At 29.4% G+C, this 17,358-nt stretch overlaps 1 protein-coding gene and 2 long non-coding RNA genes across 6 annotated transcripts in view; 1 reads left to right on the top strand and 2 right to left on the bottom strand.

Moving 5' to 3' along the window:
• The window catches only part of LOC102673696, a 57,698-nt gene that overhangs the window by 32,480 nt on the left and 7,860 nt on the right, over window positions 1-17,358 (bottom strand). Inside the window, exon 1 of one of the 4 annotated variants that reach the window (XM_031513286.1) lies at window positions 9,924-10,232. The exons of the other annotated variants lie outside the window; for them this stretch is intronic. The gene's annotated coding sequence lies outside the window, so the exon portion shown is untranslated. Of the gene's footprint in view, window positions 1-9,923; window positions 10,233-17,358 lie in introns of those variants that run through there. 4 annotated transcript variants of the gene reach the window in all.
• LOC116186341 lies at window positions 2,430-3,409 on the bottom strand. Its single transcript, XR_004151315.1, has 2 exons — window positions 3,374-3,409; window positions 2,430-3,304 (listed from the first exon to the last, which is right to left on the bottom strand). It is a non-coding gene; the product is annotated as an uncharacterized LOC116186341 (long non-coding RNA).
• The window catches only part of LOC102674661, an 18,217-nt gene continuing 15,456 nt past the window's right edge, over window positions 14,598-17,358 (top strand). The window contains exon 1 of the long non-coding RNA XR_422594.2: window positions 14,598-14,610. This is a non-coding gene — a long non-coding RNA (uncharacterized LOC102674661). The remainder of the gene's footprint in view (window positions 14,611-17,358) is intronic.

Genomic DNA, 17,358 nt, shown 5'->3' with positions numbered 1-17,358 from the left:
GCGATAAATGTGTTTTCGCGTTTCTTTGGATATTTCTTTTTTTTTTTTTTTCCTTTTTCGAAGAATAATATACAGAAGAAATTCAAAAGAAGAATAAGAAAAAAAATTCTATTAAATTAATTCTACTAAATTATTCCGTATCATTAAATAATAACGACTTATTTTCGTCTTTCTTGGCAATGGCTTAATATTTACCGGTACATCATTAACTATTCTTCGGTATTCTATTCATTTTAACGACCAAACTATTTCATTTCTAAATGAAACGATAATAACTTGGTCAGGTATATCGTATTTTTCTTCGCAATTGTCCATTTTACTTGTACAAATGTATATATATATATATATATATATATTTCACATTGTAATCTACAAGAATACTATCCATACAAAAAACATCAACTCTAGTTTCGCCAAGTTCCCCGCCATATCCAATTTACGAGGAACGTTCGTTTATTTTCGAATGTAATGCTTTCTGATGAAATTCAAATCCGAATCTAGAAAACGCTATGAAAGAAATTCAGAACCGCCACTATACTGTCGACCATCTTTTCAATGCGCAATTTTCGAAGAAACGTGAACACTCGACAACGCATCTGGAGTGAAATCGGCGTGTGGCGAAAAATAGCGCATTTAATTATAGGTTAAACGCGAGATTCCACAGAGCGGTTGTTTAAATGGCTACATATTTTACGTCGGACAATATTTTTTTAAAATTTCGTATTTGATGAAAACATGAAGGTTAAAAATGATATATATATATATATATATACATCATTTTATTACTTTTCATCGGTACAAAGTATCGTTAAAGTTAATAATTTTAGATTCGTGATAAAAATTATAGATTATAATAATAAAAAAAATTATCTTTAAATCAATCTGTTTCAATAATCGAAAGTACAATTTAATATAAACAATTAATATTAAACAAAGAATCGCTTATAAATAACTAATTATAAATACGTTAAATTTCAATTTCAAAAGCATTCAAAGCTTGTCCATTTATCGATGAGTCTTTTCCTTGTTTCTGTTTTCGATCTTATCGACTTTGACATCATAACTTGCGAGACAATGAAAACAATGTGGTTGGGTGAATAATCCTCCTTCGTATTCCTCTAGACATCTAATTGTAAGGGAGAACTGAAGTGTGAGGAAGATAGAATTCTATAGCACGGTAAGCACTAAACAAGGATAGAATGACGTGAATCGCCACAATCGTTTACCGAGACATTGTTAATCATACGCATACCTGTCTACTTAGAGAATTCGAAACCAAGTATGGCAAGACCTTGCATTATCCAAATTGATAATTTTATAGCGTTTTCATCACTTCTGAATTTTTTCTTGCAATGATCATTTCTTATAATTATTTAATTTTGAACAATCGAAATATTAAATGTATTAATGTTAATTTTTAGAATCTATTGTTAGAAATAAAAAATGTTTAATTATTTATTTTATTATATAAATATTTTAAAAAATCGAAAAAGAAATTTTCAACAATGTCATTATTATTAATCATATTGGATGGAAATAATTTGAATCATTTACGTAATTTATTCATTGTTACAATTTTATGTCGAATCTAATGTAAAATGCAACAACACATTTCTGTATTATTAATAAAAGTTTGTAGTTATGTACGATGTTGTACAATCTTGTCATAGCAAAAGATTGTTCGCAACACGTCGTTGATAGGAGCATTCAACTCGCGATAAGATAATGTTCGTGATTAATCGCCTCAAATCCAATCTGTAGAGTCATTCGAGCTTGACAATCTGCGAATTGCATGATGATCAAACATAGTTGCCTATTGAAATATAACATATTCAAAAGAAGAGATATTTTATGATTGTTGAAATTGATTTGTATATTTAAAAAATTAAAATTAAAGTAATAAAATAAAAAAAAAATTATTCTCAAGAATTTATTTTAGATTTTATAGTATTTAATATAGCAAATTGTCTGTAAAATTCTTTGATTAAAAAAAGAAAGCGAAAAGAATCGTCATGAACAAATACATTTTAACGAGATGAAAATTCTTTAGTCAGAATTTTTAAAATTATCATTAGAATTAGAAATTATCCCGTTTATCGTAGATTTTGTGCTTACTTTTTATGAAATATCAGTTGAGATATTAATTTGAAAATAGGTTAGTCGATTCTTCAACAAAATATGAATATATACAATAGATTGTATTTTCCCTCCTTGATTATTGTAGTCAGTGTGCTCGTGACACGTGCGTGAGTACACGGCTACAAAGAATACGCATGCGTACAGACATCGTGTGATATCATTGGTCGACGACTAGACTAAGTCTTGCGACACGTTTTCTCTTCAGAACTTGGAATCATGATTTTATGTTTCTTCGGTCAATTAGAATTTTTTTGTAAGATTAATTATTTATCTCAAACTTCTTTTCTTCACGCTATTTTGTAGTATCTTTACTTATATTACACAGTATATTATATAGATATATTACAGAACATCTGATGTAACATATCGTTAAAACGAAAATAAAAAACACGATGTAATCAATTGGTTTTAACAAAATTGGTATTTTGTTAAAACATAAAGAGATCGACATTTTAAAAGCAAATGAGGTTAAATGAATTGTAGTTTGAATTTTAATCTTTCATAATTTGTTCGAGCTTGTGAAAGTTTAAACAATTGACTTTTTTTTAGATATTATGAATACAAAAGCATTGAAAAAAGAAAAAAATATTCAAGTAGATTGGAAACAGAATCCAGGTACGACTAGAGGGTTAAAAGCATTGTCCACCTGTCCATCTCCATTCCCTAGTCGGCCACAAGGCGCCTGCGTGACGTCACATGAGGAAACAGCTGGTCGTTCCTTTCCTATACATGTATATCTCCTTCTTCTTCTGTTTCTTTTTTCCTTCTCCCCTATTATATTCCTCTTTTTCTCTCTTATTTTTCGCTCTTTCTTTCGTTTCTTGCTCGAATATCTTGTTTCTCTTCTTTCTTTCGCTATGCTAACTCAATCGAATGTCTCTTTTCTTCTTGAACGTCATCTTATTCTCTCTTAAGTAGTAGGGATTCCTTTCACTCGCCTTCTTACTCGCACTTGTTTGATCTTGAGACTTTTTCATTTGCTCACTCATTTATTCGTCTTCTTCGCTCACTCATCGATTTCAAGGATCTCTCACTTACTTAGACTTCTCGCTCATTCGTCTAGTTCATCTTTCTATTTTATATGTATTTAGCCTCTCACTGATTTATGACAAAGATGTGTCTGCTTTGACTCACGTTCCTTCTTATCGTGAGTCAAATTCATAAACTTTTTCGATGCGTATATATATATATACATATAAAAGAATAAGGGAACAATTTTTAAGCATTCGTGTACGAATTCGTTTACATTAATCAAATATATATGATTATCATAATATATTGATAGTTACTATTTATTTATTCAAGATCTTAAAATAAAAATAAAAATTATTTATTATTACTGCATTAGAAATTGTTTTCTTTTTTATATGGAATCTATTGTTACATAAAAATTTAAATACATCGAGCATACTTTCTAAAGAAAGTGATCAGTTTAACATTTAATTAGGTAAGAAAAATGTTTCTTTCGAGTTGAAAATTTATTCATCTTTTCTGAATCAATTTTATTTTTTTTTATCTTTTCTTTTTTCTTTCTATGAATTAAATTATTATTATCTTTAATATAATCATGATTATATATTCATCTTTGATTAAATTTTATCAAATTTAATTTTTTTGAAATATATTTTTTTCAAATTAGTTGTTCCATTTACTTGATTATTCGAAAACTTTGAAAGTCGATCGGCCCGATATGCGTCTGTTGTATGTCTGCCTTATCCCGCCACTTAGTGCACACTTAGGTAGCCATGTTTAAAACTGATGCGCGCGCGTAGTCGCTACAAACGACATCGAGAGAGTGTACGTTGGAAAACGTACTGAATAGGATTTCAGAACAGACATGAAAGTGGTATGTGCTTTCTCAATGGATTTTGTATCATATTTTTGCGTTTCTGTTTTGTATTTTATGAGTGTTATAATTTAGAATATATGATGTTTTAGAAAACGTAATGCTTTTCTAATTAAAGTATGTTTCCTTATCTTCTGTTACTCGAATACAATTCGAACTATTCAGAATGCTCTTCTTTTTTCCTTTCTGATCTAGATGATAGCATTCTTTGCTTGAAAATATATTAGATAGTCTTCCACGAGACCTTTCAAAATGCTTTATCTTGACTGGCCTTGGTGAAACTAAAATATCAATTGATAATCTCAATAATAAAAGAAGTTTATAAGAAGAAGTTCAATGTATATGAAATCATTTTTTTGTGATTATCAAGAAATTGTATTACAACATGATTTTTAATTCTTTATATTATTAATTTGATAAATTGTTAATCTTATTCTTAATAATTATTGATATTGATTATTATATTTCAATGTTTTCACAATAACTTAATCAGTAGAAAAACGCTTTGTAAAATTGATAAAGAAATTCGTTATCAGCATATATCGTTAAAAAAATTCGTATTAAATTGTGAATATCTTCAGTCTTTGTGAAATTTTAATTTTACCGTTTATAATTTTCCATGAAAATTACTTTTTAATCATAATAGAAATACATATATTTTTTTTGAAAATGGTGAAACAAATCTCTCTATCTAAACTTTTTCTTAAGCAGAAAACAATCATTAAAATTCGAAGTGTAAAAACTATGATGCTGCTTGTTTAACTCGAAAACGTGCCACATATTATTCGTGGCATCCATCTTCGTCTAACTTTCGTGTCACTGTTCTGGTCGATGTTCTCCTACTAGGTTCTCATGTTAGATAAATAAAGAGAATTGCGCTGACGGTAATAGAAAGAGATACTGTAGATAGAAAAGGAACGGAAAAACGTAGCTTCATTTTTGTTTCGCTCGTGCGGAACTCATTCTTCCTTCCTATACTATTCGACCCATAGCATCTCCTTTTCCATTCGCCTGACTGTCTCTCTTTTGCATGTGCATACCCGAGGTTTCTCCCCTCGAATGACTACACGGGGTGTCTCAAAAATGTCTCCCGCTCTTGAAATCTTTTTATCATTTCCATCATGGAAAATGAAATTTATATGTTTCTAGTTTGCTGATGAAAAATTTTCTCATTCGCGAGCTTGAATTGATTGAATCCTATTCTTTGAAATAGATGTATAAAATTTATATAGGAGAGTTTTCGAATATAGGTTACAAAATTTTCATTATAATTATTTATAAGTAAAGAATTTGAGAAAAAAATAAATTATCTTATCGTTTAATTATTTTATTATAATGTGATAATATGTATATATAGTTGTAAATATTATATACAGTATGTGTATATATATATATATATATATAAAATTTTCACTATATTCATAAAGCATACTTATCGTTAATAATTAATTTCGAATGCACACGAAAAAAAAATGAATTTTACAATCGATTTGTCAGAAAATAAAAATGGAAAGGATATTTGAAAGGGTTTGAAAACAATTGCTATCTTTGGAACTCCCTATTTCCCAGGCGCCTCTTGTACACCGAGTAAAAGAAAGACGCGTGTATGCACATACACACTTATATCCTTTTGCATCGAATCCGCGTCGTTGACGTCCTCATCGAGAATGCAACCATCTCGTTTCTGAACCACAACCACGTTAAAACTACAATTAATTCTCCCGATAGACATATGGTGCTGCTGAATATTATCTGTATAATATAAATTCAACGTACATGATGATTCTCTTTTTATAAAAGTATTGCTCCCTAAGTAATTTTTAATTCGTGATACAGTGATTCTCAAATTTTTGTTTTTCATTGAAAATAAAATTATATCTTTACTTGAAACGTGCAAATAATCGTTTCCAAATAATTAATAATTATAATACATTAATTATATATATATTAATTATATTAACTATATATTAATATATAGATATATAGATTAAATATTATAATTATAATAACAAGTATAATAAGTTAAAGAACATATTAAATTTTTTTTATTTGATCTGAACTGAGAAGTAACGTTTATTAAAAAATCCAAAAAATAATTAAACAATACTGTTTTGCGATTTCTATATATAATAATCAGAATAAAATATTGATATATTGAAAGCGAAACGAAATATTTTTCTCTTCAGAACAGATTACAAAACATCAATTTGCATCTGTATTCGTACAAATTCCATTTTAAGGTCGACTTGCAATTGCGATCACTTCAATTTTCTACTATCTGTTTTAACCAAATCACGTTCCCGAGAGTTGTTCGACTAACTTCGTCGCGCACACGGGCACATTTATTCACGCATGCGCATATTCGTTAACTTGCAGAATTATTGGTGTAGATAAAAACTGTACGTGTTAAATTGAAGAAGAAGTTGAGAATAATATTTAAACGAACAAAATTATTTATTTTACACTGTCTGTGATAATGTAAAATTCTAAATATTAAAATTCATCAAATATCGTAAGACTATTACTATTATATAAGAAAAAAATTCATGATTCGAGATTATTAATACATACGACTAATAATGAACACGTTGTAGCGCTAAAGCGCAACTGAAATGAAATTCGACTTGGAGTGGGGAGATTGGTTTGCCAGTTCACGTACCAGAAAGACATACGTAAAGCAAGTTGTGACGCAGTCAGATGGGCCTCACCCGTGTCGCAAAACGCCCGTGTCGAGACACGATACATTCTTGCAATCTACATATGCCAAGCCGTCAGATTAATTGAATGAAATTATTAAACGTTTCTAAATCCATCTTGCTCATTTGCCTATTGAATATTTCTATTCTCTCTGAGAAAATTTATTCTAATGTAATAAAATAAAATAGGTATGAATATCTGAATAAAAAATCAAACAGGTGAAATTCTTTTGTTAATTTAATAAAAATAATCAATCGAAATATTAATAAATGAGCACTTTTTAATGATCAGGCGATTGAAATGTAATTAAAATTAGAAAGTGGATGAATATTTGTTTGTTCAGAGTTTTTATCGAGATGGGGCAATGGCGACGACTCGAAATCGTGCGTTCAGAATGGCTCCGGCTCTTTTTGATCTTACGCAGTTGAGACACAAAGACAACCCCTTTTAAGCGGGTTTTTCTCTAGTCAGGGTGTGCCAATCTCAATGTCGGCCTATAATAGAAGGGTGCAGAATTACTTACGTTCGATAATGGTTCCCTCTAGGGTTGACTATCACATGAATACGTGTGATCGATAATGTTTTATTTCTTAACTCGAATATTATTATTATTATAATTTTTTAATTTTTAATGCTGATGTATCAATTTTTTTTTCGTCTATTTTTTCTACTTTTCTTCTTTTCTTATTTATATAAATAATTTATAAAATTTATTTAAGAAAAAGAACGGAAATAATTCCTTTCTAAAAAACATTTTCAGCAAGCAAACGTTAAGACCATTATAGTATCATGAATTTACTAGCTTTTTTGTAGCCATAGGTGCTAGAAAGAAGTCTGTATACATCAATTCTTTCACATGACTGATATATAACCAAGTTTATTCACGTGCTTACAACAACTCTGACTAGTTTAAGCGACTTAAACTAAAAAAAAAATAATAAAACAATCCTTCTATTCCACACATGTATTTAATCCATCGTTGTAAATATATTTGGTCATACGAATAATTTATATTTAGAAGATTAATTTTTTTAAATAACTAAAGAGAAGAATGAAAAAAGTAAGAAAGTAAGAAATAAAATAAAAATATCGAGAAAAAAGAGGCAAGGAAAAGAATTTTTGTAAATAAATAAGAGACAAAAATAGAATATCATTGTTCATTCAGTTCTGGGATCTATTATAAGTAGACGCCCCTTTCGACGACCCTCGAAATCCACGAGTCCCTTCAGAATAAAATGAATATGCTCGATTTAATACGAACAGGCTCGTCTAAAATTGTTCAAATAACCGAAATTAACGAAAGAGGTTTAATCTCGAATACAATATCAAAAAAGGTGTGAGGCGTTGTTTGTGTATATATAAATACGTGTATGGTCGAAAAATATATTTTCTAGTCTTTACGAATTTTCCTGCTGCTTTTCCAAATACCGAAAATAGCTGGCTACTTATTTCTGGAAAGATTAGACGACCAAGGACTGGCAGAGGAAACTGGAAACCGACGAGATGTTCGTTTACAGAGAAACCAGTTTGTCAATGCGCCCAATTTAGACTGTAAATTAAAGCATCTATCATATCCACGCTGAATATTTCGGTAAGGTTGGATTCTCTTTAAATATTCATTTCAAATTGCAACAAAAAAATGGATGATAAGGTTCTTAATTATTCGAAAAAACTTTTAATTCGATAAATTTTGAACAAACAAAAGTGAAAATTATAATAATAAAATTTAATCATCAAACATATTCTATTACAAGTATCAAGAAAATTTTTAAATATTATAAATATAAGTATATTATCGAGGAACAAATATCTGGATGAGATATTTATTATTTACAAGTAAACAAATTTGTGAAAGTGTTTAAGATGAGGACAACAAAATGTCGTGATTTCTTTCTTGATTTATGATCCAGGATTAGGTTAGTTTCTGGTGGAAAATCATCGTCCGGTATAATTACTTTTCCACGCGAAGAAATTTCTCGAATCACGTCTTCGAAAACAATCCCCGGTGAATATATCGGTCAATTTCTAGTTTATTCCTTGTGTATGAATTAATAATTTTTATTATAATATTATGCATTTATTGCTACAAGAAAAAGCCGAGTAAAATTTCATTTTGAAATAACATTTTTTTTTAAATATTTTGTATTTTCTGATAATATTCAAATAAAGATAAGTTTAGAAATAACGTTATTTCAAAATTTAATGTAGTTTCCTGATCTAATTCTAATCTTAACCTAACCTAATTTAATATATAAATAAAAAAAAAAAAGTAAGTAAAGTTCCAAAAATGAAGTTTAAAATCCATTTTAAAGAGGATTAGAAAAGAAAATTGATAAATTCGAAAGGGAAATATAATATATAAGAGCGGACGACCTAAACGTAGAAACGAATGGAAGTTACGCGACAGAAACATGCTGAATCCCGTGACCGGCAGAAATAAGAGCAGGAAAATTCTCGAGGGAGGCAAGGGAGGCCGCACGACCCACTTACGTTGTTGATAGACAATAAAATGCGGCATCAATGCGGCAGCTTGCTCCCTCGAAGGCTAATCGGTAATTAAAACTCGATTACCGTCCATGTTTCCGCGGAATATCGATAAAATCCTCTCCATTATTTTCTATTTTCTTAAATTATCCGTACGAATTTTTTCCATGCGACTAACTTTTCGACTATGATATTCTTTCTTTTCAAAATTCCCCATCTTGAATTAACGCTTTATGAATTATTCGAACAATTTATCATAAAATATCATAAAACTTATAATTAATATTGTTTGTATTTAATTCTTTAATATCTACTTCTATGATGTTTTTAATAACGATTTACAGATATATTATTACGATAGATCGATAGTCTATCCTTTATAAATATTAATAAATTTATTATTAATAAAATATACAATAATATAGACAATAAAATACTATAATTATGATATATGCAAAAAAATAATGAATTTTAATCATATAAACAATGGAATATATATTTGGCATGAAGTTAATATTACACTCGTTTGAAAAATATATAAGAAACGGAAGTATTAAGGGAAAATGAATACCGCGTTTCCAACGACTTTGCTTATATTTGAGAAATCAGGTCGCACGAGGAATTAGACAACGCGATCGCAATAGACGAGTTCGACTCACTATGTCCGTGTATAAGTATACACGCGTGTCTTTCTCAATGCCAAGCCACGTCACAATTCATTTCCCAACCGGTGTAGTGCCCGACATTCTTATCCTACCTGACAATCCCCACTTTGTCCTCTACGTTCACGTTGCAGCATGTGTACAGTTAGGTTTCTCCATTGCTTTTCCAACCTCGCCTGCTCATTTCCGATTCCTTCATATTTTTTGATTGTTTTATCACACACCTCGTTTCACTATATATATTTTCGGATAAACAATTATGAAATAATCATTGATTCAATTTAAAATAATGAATTAAAAATTATTATAATAAAATGTTTGTTAGTCTATTTTGGTAATTGTTTAAAATGATTCTGAACAACGTAATCGCCAGAATTAATTTCGTATTACGTAATTCACAGATATTCAAACACTAATCGGTTAGAAGTAGCGAGTTGATCGCTTAGCGCAAGGTCTCGTGACTCGGCAATTTTCGTGACAGATCGTAAGAGTTCGACAAAACGGCGCGTGACGGATCTAATGTAAGACGCGTATTACGTCGAATTAAAATCGATATATCAAAAATTATGAATATATCGATATATGCATATATACATTAAAAATACACAATCGATAATTAAGATTCAACAGTGACAAATTAACAACTGGATATAAGTCCATTGATAAACAAATAATCAAATTTTTATATTGTTGATAAAAAAAATTAAGAAACGAAGTATCGAAAGCTGCTAAGAAATACTTATGAAAGAAATATTTGTAATTGCATCTCTTATCAAGCTTTTATGTATATTATTTATTATATACAATTCACATTGCAATTAAAAAACTTTAATTAAATGTAATCCTACATAATAACATTGCATCGAATTTATGTAAAATTAAACAAACTTGAGAAAGCCTTAGGACGACCAATCAATGTGTACTTACATTCCATGACAGAAAATGTAAAAGTTAACGTTGCCCCATCGAACCTACAGACTTTCACTCTCAGCAAAAATATCCCTACTGCTTCGTGTGTTTCTCCGAAACAGCCGTAACGTAATACAATCCCATTAAATTCCGATCATCTTCGACTTCGTTGAGTTTTATAACGCAATCGTAATCCGACACCTTTCTTAATTATATCACGATCAACTTCCTCGAATTCGAACAACTCGATAATTATATATAATTAATTAATAAATTATAATTATTCCTAATTTGTAAATATATTTAAGATTAACAATTCTTTTCACGAAAAAATAAATCATAATATAACGAGTACTTGCAATCTCAATACTAAATAGATAATATAATTGAAATACATGACACGAGAATGCAAAATATAAAGTGTGAAATGATCAGTCGGACATGAATATCTAGAGACAAAGTTGACGCGATACGGCACTGGCCCAAAGAAAGTCGTTTCCCCAAGAGTCGTGTGAAACCGTTTGTCTGTGCCCGTCAGCTGTGTATATCGCAGCTCTCTGACCTAGAAACCCACTTTCTTACCGAATTAAAAGCGACATCGAATGTACTGTAGATTCGGCTAGATACTAACAGTCAAACACATAGATACCTGCCGTCTTACCAATAACTAACTGGAAAATAAACTTCTTTTTCTCTGCAACCAATCATGTCGTTCTTCTTTACGAGCAACCTCGTTTCTATCCAACATTTTTCTACCTCTTTAACAAATACTCGATACTTAATTATAGGAACTGTTAAAGAAATTATAGAAAAATTTGAGTGATTATTATTATATATGTAGATAATTAAAATTAAAGAGGATAAAAAAATATACGATAAAACAAGTAGGTTATGTATGATTAAGGTGGGAAGAGACCGGTAAGAAAATAATAAACACAATACTGCGTGTGCAGCTTTCTTAACCTGATGACATTTTCAACTAAACGACTCGATGCGACGCGTACAAAATCGAAAGTTTGTTTTCTTTTTTTGTGTTTTTCGTGATTCTTTTGATAATTCGATGTTTGGAATGATCGAATGTAAGAAGGGAGCACGGGAACAGAGACAACAAGGCAGAAGATATGGAACAAACGAGGTTAAATAGTAGACACGCGCAAGAAAAGCGGAAATACGCGGCCCCGATCTACTAAGCACAATCATTTTCGAGCTTGCTACACGTCATAGCAATGTTTTAATTTCTTATCGTCTACCTATATATCAATTAAATCTTTAGATTAAGATAATAACATTTGTATTTTGTAAATAATATACATTATAGAAAATATTTCAGAAACCTAAAAAATCATTTCATTGCGAAATAATTTTTTCAAATTTAAAAAAAATTTAAATTTAATTTATAATCAGATAATAAAAAGTTAAAATAGATGTATGTAATAATAAAGTTAAAATAGATTAGAAAAATATATTATTGTTGATATTTGAATCGATTAAAATAAAGGCAAGGAAATGTTAGAAAAGAAAAATAATGGTAGCGATGACCTTGACTCCTTTCGGTTGTTGTTCTAAGAGGAGCGTGGGCGCGGTGGTTGTCAACGAGGGTATGAGAATACGTGAAGGGTGGAGGTAACACGGCATATCGGTGTCTCCATTGAAATAGCTTTCAGGCCGGATTTAAATAATCCTTGTTCCGGGAAATCCTCTTTGCGTCAATTCTTGTATTCTTTGTATAATAGCGAACAGATCTTTTTAACCGAGTCTTGACCGATAACCGATATATCTAATCTATTGTCTGAAAATCGTAACACTTTCGATTTCGAATTTTATCAATCTGACGAAATTTTAAATATTAAATTTTTTTTTAATTAATTTAGAAAATAAAAAAATAATAGTTTTTTTTTTAAATATTTAAAATTTATAATAATGTTTTTCTTTTTTTTTAATTCATAATTTATAATAATGTATTTTTTGTTCATAACTTATAAAAGAATAAAAAATAATAATTAAAAAATTTTTTTCACATATAAATGGCAATTGGTTTAAAGTCAATTTTTTGATTGGATATATATATTACATTAATTGTTGGTAACGCATAAACATGACGAAACAGTAGCCCATTTAATTATGCCTTGGTGAAAGGCATGCAATTACGGTTAAAAGTCTATGCAACATTGTATTAAATAAACACTGTTCAAAAGGATTTCTTGATATTTCATTATCTACTGTTTTTTTTGTAATTTTATAAAAATATACGAAAAACCGATTATTTCACATTTCACATTTCATATGATCATATTTAGATATCTATCATTGATTTAAATGTAGTAAGTTTTATTTAAAAAAAAATTAAATTCAACAAATTATATAATACAACATTAAAAAATTCTTTTTTAAAATTTTTAAATTTTAAAGTTTCGAATTCTGAAATGACTTATTTATGGATTATCTATATTTTTTTATATATCTTTCGTAATAAAAACAAACCAATGATAATAATTTTGATAAGACGAGGAATAAAAAATAAATATCTTTTTCTTATCTCTTTATGTTCAAAGTTTATCTTCACAATTATATATAAAACGTAAAATAAATAAATAAGATATATGTAATTAATGAAAGATGATATAGTTTCGAAGATAAGGATGACATCATTTCACGGACCTTGTCCGTGAATCCGAATGAAACCGGGCTCCTGACCTCATCCTACGCACCTGCCAGTGGCCCACAACCGATGGAGACTGCGATCATCTCCGAAGTTTTACGACGACACACGAGGGCGCAATCGATACCGCGGAGGGGGATCCGTCTCGCCGCACAGTTACGGTATCTGTCGTACTCCGCCACGAAAATTAAAGATCCGTTTGTGTTACGTGCACAAAAAGATGTTGCCCGTAACAAGAATACGAGTTTCTTCGTAAATATTGTAAGTATCTAATTTTAGAATCTTTCAAAGATTGTTTGAAAAACATGCTATTTTTATTTTTTCATAACTAAACTGACGTTCATAAATAAAAGAATTTTTAATAATAAGTATATGATGTTTAGTATAATTTTAAGAGACTGATAATTATTTAAATAATTATTTAATTACTTTTCAAAAGATGTAGATTCAGTTTATTTTTTTAAATTCGTTTTCATCCTCACTTATATTCTGTACATGATGAATTATTTCTTGTGACATTGTAAAATATCTGAATTTTATTATTAATTTTGATTTCATTTTCAATATTGCATATTTTTCTTAATATACTCTTAATCGAATGTTAATAAAATATGTATGTATATAAAATAATAAAAAAAAATTCAAGATAATACAACCATGGTTGCATTCTTTTCTCTAATTTCTCAACAAGGTAGTTTCCTTTTGCTTAAAAAGACCGCGGTGGTGCCGCGATGATCAAAAGGGAGGGAGAAGACGAGGACAAAAAGAAGAACGAAACACAGCATCATAGGGGAGAGAGTCAAAGAATTTTACTGGCGGTTTGCGCGCGTGCGTGCGCGTATACATACAGAGTTGATGTTGGTTTGTTTTTCACCTCGCATTGTGCGCATCGTTCGTTACGTCTGGCAATTATCTGGCCGCAAGCTCGTACTGCTTTTAATATTTTTAATCCGCGAAACTTGAAGCTGAACCACGCAAAGTAACTTTACTGTAATTTTATTTATTTATTTTTTTAACATAAGAAGAAATTTTTTATAATAGAATTTTATCAAAATCTCGATATATTTCATTGATATGAAATATAAATGATCAGTAAATAAAATTAATTTATTTTTATATTTATTTCCGAAAAAATTTTCTCTTTCTTAATATTCAATTGGAATGGTTTTGATATTTTGGACGGTTTTGGAATAATAGTCAAAATGATTCGAGATGTTATGTGACACCATTGAAAGCAATTTGTGGCATTCGCAAGGACTACCGGCAAAGGACGGAATTTCAAGACGCCTCCTGCCAGTAAATCCGATCGATCAGTCCGTTCTGTTTAGCCTCCAACAACGCTGAAATCTCCTCGACACTGTTCACTGATGGATTCAACTGATCATAATTCGTGATAGCCAAGCATTCTTGGCTTGTCTTTTCAACCTAAAATGACTTCAAAAGTAAAAGTTGAAGAGAAATGAATATTTCAAATTTCCATAAAATGTTGACATAAAAATGTTTCGATATAATAATGATGTAATGATAATTATATATTTAAATTTCTAAAAATTTGCATTAAATTTAATGTTCGATTGATAAAAAATTCCGAACGAAATAGATTCTTTTCGTATGAGTAATAACAAGGTACTAAAAATGGGCTCATTTCAACTGAAATTTTCCAAAGATACAGATAGAAAAAGATGGACGAGCAGGAAGCAAGAAAAGGGATCGTGGATCAAGCGAAGGAAAGAGTAAAAGCAGGTTAGAACGGTAATATAATATGAGCATGTATACTCATATGCGTATAGAAAACATCGTTGCTCGATTTCATTCAATTTTGTTTCATTGCGTTCCAACTACAAGTTTTAAATATTAGAATGATGTATATTATATTATTATTCATATTTATAAACAATTAAAATAGCTTTCGAAACATAAATCTCGATTAGCATTTGTTAAATTTTAAAATTACAAAAAAATAATGAAAGATTTATATACGTAATTCGAATATTTCAATTATTGTATCGAAAGTAGATAATACCCTAAAACGAACATTTGCTAAGAGAACCCTCTAGCGGATGGGGATGACAAAGTATTTTACGCAATCGACTTTATCGGTAGATCGTGGCGTAACGATGTTACATATTAACCTTCTTCTCGAAAACGGGCTAATCCATTACATTTTGTCTATTACACATCAAGATAGAGATAAATCTCTAACTTGTTAAACTTTCTATCTCATATCGATTCAAAAAAATAATCTATAAAACCTATATCTCTATAAAGAAAATTGATCAATTTTATTTAAAAGATTTCTAAATTATAATTTAACGACATAAATTCATCTATTTGATAATTTAAAAATTCACAAATACAATATTATTTTCTTCAATTATATAAATAAGAAGGTGATTACTAGGTAATAATAAAATCGAATGAAAGTTGCGGTGTGGGCAATATATCGTATCGTCATTGTGGTGGAATGATGTTGAGCGATCGATATTACACGCGCTCTTCTCTCTTCCTAGGTCCAATAATAATTCGGTGTTTTACGATGTTGATCGACCGTCGACATAATTACGCGGCCGAGCTAGCAGCGTTACGTGTACCTGACGCCCAATTAATGCAGCGGCATTGGTGAATTATCGGCTATCGCACTTTTTCCTTATTCCCTTCCTTCTGATTTATCGATTCGCCCAACTACCAAGAAAACATCGTTCTTTTGTAAGAAACATTTTCGATTCGATAGTTTCAAAATTTTCGAGAAAAAAATTAACAGAATTTTTCTATCCTGGAATTTTCTAAATCTGAAATTTTCTTCCTTGAAAAATATAACAGAGACGAAAGGAGAAAGTTAAGAAATTTTAACTGAATTGGAATATGTAAATATGAAAGCAAAGCGATTCTCATAGGCAGTCGGTCGTTGCGATTGATTAGCTAGGAGAAGCGGGATGCACACAAACGTTGCAGTATGCACGTGAACGCATATAAATGCCCTGCCAATGTAAATGTAATTATGGATTCGCTTTGATGTCGTAAAACGCTCGCTGTCGATAAAATTATGTGTCTTATTAGCTCCATAGCCAGTTAATACATTTAATATACAAGTTTATGCTACGTTCTAAGATGGCTTCCTATATCGATCATAGCCGAGAGAAGGAGACGAAATAATGAAAACGTCTTCTTCTTTTTTTTGATTTATTCTTTTCTACTAAATATTGAAAAACTATACTTCACAACTTCAAAAATAAAAAAATTCTACTTGTTAAAGATCTATTACAAACTTTTTTATTGTAAAATATTTAATAAAATAATAATAAAATGTTAAATAATAATAAAAAATTATACAATAATATTCTCAATATTCTCTCTCTTGCTTTTTCTTCTTTTTCTCAAAATAAATATTCTCACAACTATGTCATATCTTTGATTGATTAACTGATTCTTCATATGACTTACTTAAATATCATTCAAAAACATATATTGTATAAAATTGTTAAATTGCTTACAACTCGATAAATAAGCCTATTATTTCTATTTACCGATTAATTTATTTGTACAAAAATAAAAACGGCAAAACGTTCTATAGATATTATACATGAACATTGTTAAATTCGAGTTGTTACGCCCTTCGAGTTATGCCATTGACCCAACTTCGAGAACCCTCGTTTTCATTAATACTTTCAACACATCTTCTCCGCCCTCTCTTATCAATCTTTACGAACGCCTCGTTTATCCATCGATTCAAAACACTGCGATAATACAATAAATTATCATCTCTTCTTTACAATTTTTAAATCGATAATTCAAATAAATTTTTATTTCACTTTTTTTTTTAATAATCGGTTTTCTTTATTATTTCAATAGAAAAATTTTGAAATTCATTAAATTATTCAAGTATTTCAAAAAAATATGAATTTAATTTGAATAATTTGAATAATTTTATTAAATGTAGAACACCTTGAAAAGTTATAAATTTT

The sequence above is a fragment of the Apis dorsata genome, unplaced genomic scaffold (assembly GCF_000469605.1).
Source record: "Apis dorsata unplaced genomic scaffold, Apis dorsata 1.3 scaffold_631, whole genome shotgun sequence".
NCBI classification, from domain to species: Eukaryota; Metazoa; Arthropoda; class Insecta; order Hymenoptera; family Apidae; genus Apis; species Apis dorsata.
The sequence above is the reverse complement of the archived record's forward strand: the minus strand, read 5'-3'. Positions and strand labels throughout refer to the sequence as shown.